Source organism: Chamaea fasciata, unplaced genomic scaffold (genome assembly GCF_029207755.1).
Source record: "Chamaea fasciata isolate MVZ Bird 193981 ecotype frontalis unplaced genomic scaffold, bChaFas1.0.hap1 SCAF_230, whole genome shotgun sequence".
Taxonomy (NCBI): Eukaryota; Metazoa; Chordata; class Aves; order Passeriformes; family Sylviidae; genus Chamaea; species Chamaea fasciata.
The window spans coordinates 121546-127545 of NW_027094315.1; positions in this window are offsets into that span (position 1 = coordinate 121546).

The following is a 6000-nucleotide window of genomic DNA, read 5'->3' on the forward strand; positions in this document are numbered from 1 at the left end:
TTTTGCCGCCGTCTTTGGAAGGTCAAGCGCGTCGCGCCGAGCCGCCAGCTTGGGAGGGGAAGGACGCAACTTCCGCCCTTCCTCGCCGCCATGTTGGTTGAGGGTGAAGCCACTTCCGGTCGGTCCGCCATCTTTCGTGTTGGCACTGTTCAGGCCCCCCGCGCCGGCTGCTCACCCAGTCACCTGAGTGAATAAAAAACCCGAACCCGCCCGCGGCGCCGCTGCGCCCCGATCCCCGCGTCCGCACACCCCGCAAACGCCGCGGAAAATCGCGTCCGGACGGCTCCGGGGTCCGGGTGGCGCGCGCAGGCAGCCGGCTGCCACGCGCCCGGGCTCCTTGCCTTTTTTCCCTCCCTTTCGGCCCCGAGCTGCGGGCGGGCGGGCGGCAGCGCCGCCCCCGAGCTCACAATGCGGGGCTGCCACGCGCGTCGGGGACGGGCACGGGGGACAGCTGCACTACCGCTCTTTGCCCACAGGGTGGCAGCATTGCCTCACAGATCAGGCGGGACGGGCGGGGGGGGGGACAGCTGCAGTACCGATTTTTGCCCACACGGTGGCAGCATTGCCTCACAGATCAGGCGGGACGGGCCCGGGGGACAGCTGCGCTACCGCTCTCTGCGCACACGGTGGCAGCATTGCCGCGCGGCGGCGCGGAGCGGAGGCGAAAACGAACGTGCCCAGGAATGCCCTTCCGAACAGCCTCCGGAATAAATGGCCCAAAAGACCCCCGAGCACACCTGCGAGAACCCTGCCAGCAACCAGACCGAAACAAAAAAGCCTTTCATTCAGGCTCTATTCCAAAAATCCCCCCGAATCCCCCCAAAATTACACAAATATCCCCCTAAATTCCCCATAAAATCCCCCCAAACTCCCCCAAATACCAACAATTCCCCCCCAAATCCCCCCGATTCCCCCCCAAAAATCCTCCCAAAAATCCCCCAAAATCCCCCCAACATTGCCCCAAAATCCACCCAAAATTCCCCAGAAATGCCCCAAAATCCCCCCCAAAATTCCTGCAAATTTCCCCAAATATCCTCCAAACATCCTCCTAAAAATCTCCCCAAAAATGCCACCAAAACTTCCCCAAATACGCCTTCCAAAATCCACAAAAAATCCCGCAAAAATCTCCCAAAATCCCCCCCCCAAACTCCCCTAAGTTCCTCCTCGAAATCCCCTAAAAATCCACAAAAAATCCCCGAAAAACTCCTCACAAAAATCCCGCCAAAAATCCAATCAAACCCCCCACAAAATCCCCCCAAAATCCTGAAAAAATATATCCGAAAATCGCCCCCAAAATCCAGTCAAAATCCCCCCCAAAATCCCGACAAAAATCCCCACAAAAAACCCCAAACACTCCCCAAAAATATCCCCAAAAATCGCCCAAAAAATCCCATCAAAATCCCCTTAAAACTCCACGGAAAAATCCCCGAAAAAATCGCCCCCAAATCACCCCAAATTTCCCCTGAAAATCCCCCCCCAAATGCCCCCATAATCGCCCTAATAATTACATAAAAATACACCCCAAATATCCTCCAAAACCCCCAAAAAGTCCCCGCAAAAATCCGCCCAAAAATCTCCCAAAATTATTAAAAAATCCACAAAAAATCTCGCAAAATCCCCCCAAAAATCCTCCAAAAAATTCCCCAAAATTCCCCCCAAAACAGCCCTCAAAATCCCCCCAAAAATCCTCTCAAAAATCCCCCAAAATTTCCTCCCAAAAATCCACCCAAAATCCACGAAATCCCCATAAAAGTCCTCCCAAAAATACCCAAAAATCGCCCCAAAAATTCTCCCCAAAATTCCCCCAAAATCCAAAAAAAATCCCTCCAAAAATCCACGAAAATATCCTCCCAAAAATCCCCTCCAAAAATCCCAAAAAAATCCCCCCCAAAATTCCCCAAACATGCCGCAAAATATCCTCCAAAAATAAAAAAAAATCCCACCCAAAATTCCCCCTGAATCCCCCAAAAATCCCCCCAAAATCCTCCCCAAAAATCCACGGGAAAATCCCCGAAAAACTCCCCCCCGGAACCGCCAAAAATATCCTCAAATTCGCCCCAAAAATCCAATCAAAACCCCCCAAAAATCCTCCCCAAAAATTCCTAAAAATCCCCCTAAAAACCTCCCCCCAAATTCCCCAAAAACACCTCTAAAAATCCACCCAAAATTCCCGAAAAAATCCCCCCCCAAAATCCCCCCAAAAATCCATTCAAATTCCCCCAAAAAATCCCCCCAAATATGCCCCCAAAATCCCCCCAAAAATCATTAAAAATCCACAAAAAATCTCGCAAAATACCCCCAAATGTCCTCCAAAAAATCCCCCAAAATCCCCAAAAATATCCCCAAAAATCGCCCCAAAAAATCCCACCAAAAATCCTTTCAAATTCCCCAAAAAAATCCCCCCAAGTATGTCCCCAAAATCCCGCCAAATCCCCCCAAAAATTCCTGCAAAATTCCCCACATATCCTCCAAAAAATCCCCCCAAAATAATAAAAAAAAATCCACAAAAAATCTCGCAAAATCCCCCCAAAAATCGTCCCAAAAATTCCCCCAAATCCCCAAAAATATCCCCAAAAATCGCCCCAAAAAATCCCACCAAAAATCCTTTCAAATTCCCCCAAATAATCCCCCCAAGTATGTCCCCAAAATCCCGCCAAATCCCCCCAAAAATTCCTGCAAAATTCCCCACATATCCTCCAAAAAATCCCCCCGAAATAATCAAAAAATCCACAAAAAATCTCGCAAAATCCCCCCAAAAATCGTCCCAAAAATTCCCCAAAATCCCCAAAAATATCCCCAAAAATCGCCCCAAAAATCCCTCTGAAAATTCATCCAAATATACCCCCCAAATCCCCCCCAAAATTCCCCCAAAAAATCCACCCCAAAATCCACCAAATCCCCACAAAAAATCCGCCCAAAAATCCTCCCAAAAAATTCCTAAAAATCTCCCTAAAAATCTCCCCCAAAATTCCCCAAAATTCCCCAAAAACACCTCTAAAAATCCTCCCAAAAATCCCCGAAAACATCCCCCCCCCAAATTTTCACCAAAAATCCCCCCAAATTCCCCCAACTCCCCCTCCAATTATGGCTCCAAAATCCCCCCAAAAATCCCCCCAAATCCCCCCAAATATTCCTGAAAAATTCCCCAAATATCCTCCAAAAAATTCCCCCAAAATCATCAAAAAATCCACAAAAAATCTCGCAAAATCTCCCCCAAATCTCCCCCAAAAAATCCCCCCAAAATATCCCCCTAAATCGCCCCAAAAATCCTTCTAAAAATTGATCGAAAAATACCCCCAAAATCCCCCCCCAAATTCCCCCCAAAAATCCCATCAAAAAACCCGCAAAATCCAACCAAAAATCCCCCAAAATATCCCCAAAAATCGCCCCAAAAATCCAATCCAAATCCCCCCAAAATCCTCCTAAAAAATCCCCAAAATCCCCCCCAAAAATCTCCCCAAAAATCCTCCCAAAAATCCACAAAATCCCCGCAAAAATCCAATCAAAAACCCCCCAAGAATCCTCCCAAAATCCCCCCAAAATCAGCAAAAAACCCACAAAAAATCCCGAAAAATCCCCCAAAAATCCTCCAAACATTTCCCCAAAATTCCCCATAAACCCCAAAAGAATTCCCCCCAAAATTCCCCCCCCAAACACCTCCAAAAATCCCGCCTAAAACTCCCCAAAATCTCCCCAAATCCCCCAAATATTCCACAAAAATGCCCCCAAAAAACCCGCAAAAATCCCTCCCAAAAATACCCGAAAAACTCCCCCTAAAGTCCATGAAATTCCCCCCAACAATCCCGCCAAAATGCCCCCCAAAATTTATTCAAACATCTCCCAAAATCCCCCAAAAATTCCTGCAAAATCCTCCACATATCCTCCAAAAATCCTCCCAAAAATCCCAAAAAAATCTCCCCAAAAACACCTCTAAAATTCCCCGAAAATTCCCCAAAATCTCCCCAAATCCCCCCAATATTCCACAAAAATCCCCCCCAAATCCCGCAAAACCCCATCAAAAATCTCCCCGAAAAATCCATCCAAAATTCCACAATTGTACCTCCACAATCCCACAACATCTCCCCAAAAATCCACCCAAATCCTCCCCAACGCCCCCGAAAAATCCCCCTAAAATCCATAAAGATCTCCCCAAAATGCCACCAAAATGCCCCCCAAATTCCCTAAAAATCCCCCAAAATCCCCCCAAGTCTTCCCCAAAATTCCCCATAAATCCCCCAAAATCCTCCAAAAAATCCCCCAAATCTCCTCCAAAAATCCTCCCAAAAATATCCCCGAAAATCGCCCCAAAAATCCTCCCAAATATTCTTCAAAATCCCCCCCCAAATTCCCCAAAATTTCCTCCCAAAAATCCACCCCAAAATCCACGAAATCCCCACAAAAATCCTCCCAAAAATGCCCCCAAAAATTCCTGCAAAATTCCCCAAATATCCACAAAAAATCCTCCCAAAAATCCCCCAAAATCGCCCCAAAAATGCTCCCAAAAATTGCCCCAAAATCCAAAAAAAATCCCTTTAAAAATCCCCGAAAATATCCTCCCAAAAATCCCCTCAAACATCCCCAAAAAATCCCCCCCCAAAATTCCCCAAACATGCCGCAAAATATTCTCCAAAAATAAAAAAAAAATCCCCCCCAAAATTCCCCCTGAATCCCCCAAAAATCCCCCCAAAATCCTCCCCAAAAATCCACGGGAAAATCCCCGAAAAACACCCCCCCCCGTAATCCCCAAAAATATCCCCAAATTCGCCCCAAAACTCCAATCAAAATCCTCCAAAAATCCTCCCCAAAAATTCCTAAACATCCTCCCAAAAATCCCCCCCCCAAAATCCCCCCAAAAATTCCTGCAAAATTCCCCAAATATCCTCCAAAATACTCCCCCAAAATCATCAAAAAATCCACAAAAATATCGCAAAATCCCCCGAAAAATCCTCCAAAGAATCCCCCCAAAACCCTCTCCAAAAATCCTCCCCAAAATCCCCAAAAATATCCCCAATAATCGCCCAAAAATCCTCCCAAACATCCCGCAAAATTCATCAAAAAATCCACAAAAAATATCGCAAAATCCCCCCGAAAAACCTCCAAGAAATCCTCCCAAATCCCCAAAAATATCCCCAAAAATCCTCCCCAAAACTCCACGGACAGATCCCGAAAAACTTCCTCCCGGAATCCCCAAAAATATCCCCAAATTCGCCCCAAAAATCCAATCAATATCCCCCAAAAATCCTCCCAAAAAATTCCTAAAAATCCCCCTAAAAATCTCCCCCAAAATTCCCTCCCAAAACACCTCCAAAAATTACAGCAAAAATCCCCCCCTAAAATCCCGCCAGATTCCCCAAAAAATCCTCCCAAAACCCCCCCAAAATTACACCAAAAATGCCCCCGAAATTCCCCCCAAAATCCCCCAAAAAACTCCTGCAAAATCCCCCAGATACCCTCCAAAAATCCTCTTAAAAATCCTCAAAAAATCTCCCCAAAAACGCCTCTAAAATCCCCCCCAAATTCCCCAAAATCTCCCCAAATCCCCCCAAAATTCCACAAAAATCCCCGCAAAAGTCCAGCAAAACCCCACCAAAATCTCCCCGAAAAATCCATCCAAAATTCCACAAATGTACCTCCACAATCCCACAAAATCCCCCCAATAATCCCCCAAAATTCCCCCCAAAAAACCCGAAAAATCCCCCTAAAAGCCATAAAGACTCCCCCAAAATGCCACCAAAATACCCCAAAAAATGCCCCCCAAAATCCCAAAGAACTCCCAGATTTTTTAGGGACCTCTGCACACCCTCTGACTCATTCCATCCCCGAAAAATCCCCCTAAAATCCATAAAAATCCCCCCCAAAATGCCACCAAAATACCCCCAAAAATGCCCCCCAAAATCCCAAAGAACTCCCAGATTTTTTAGGGACCTCTGCACACCCTCTGACTCATTCCCAGACGCTGAAATCCAAAAGAAAGTTCAAAGCCTCCAAAGAAAATTCAAG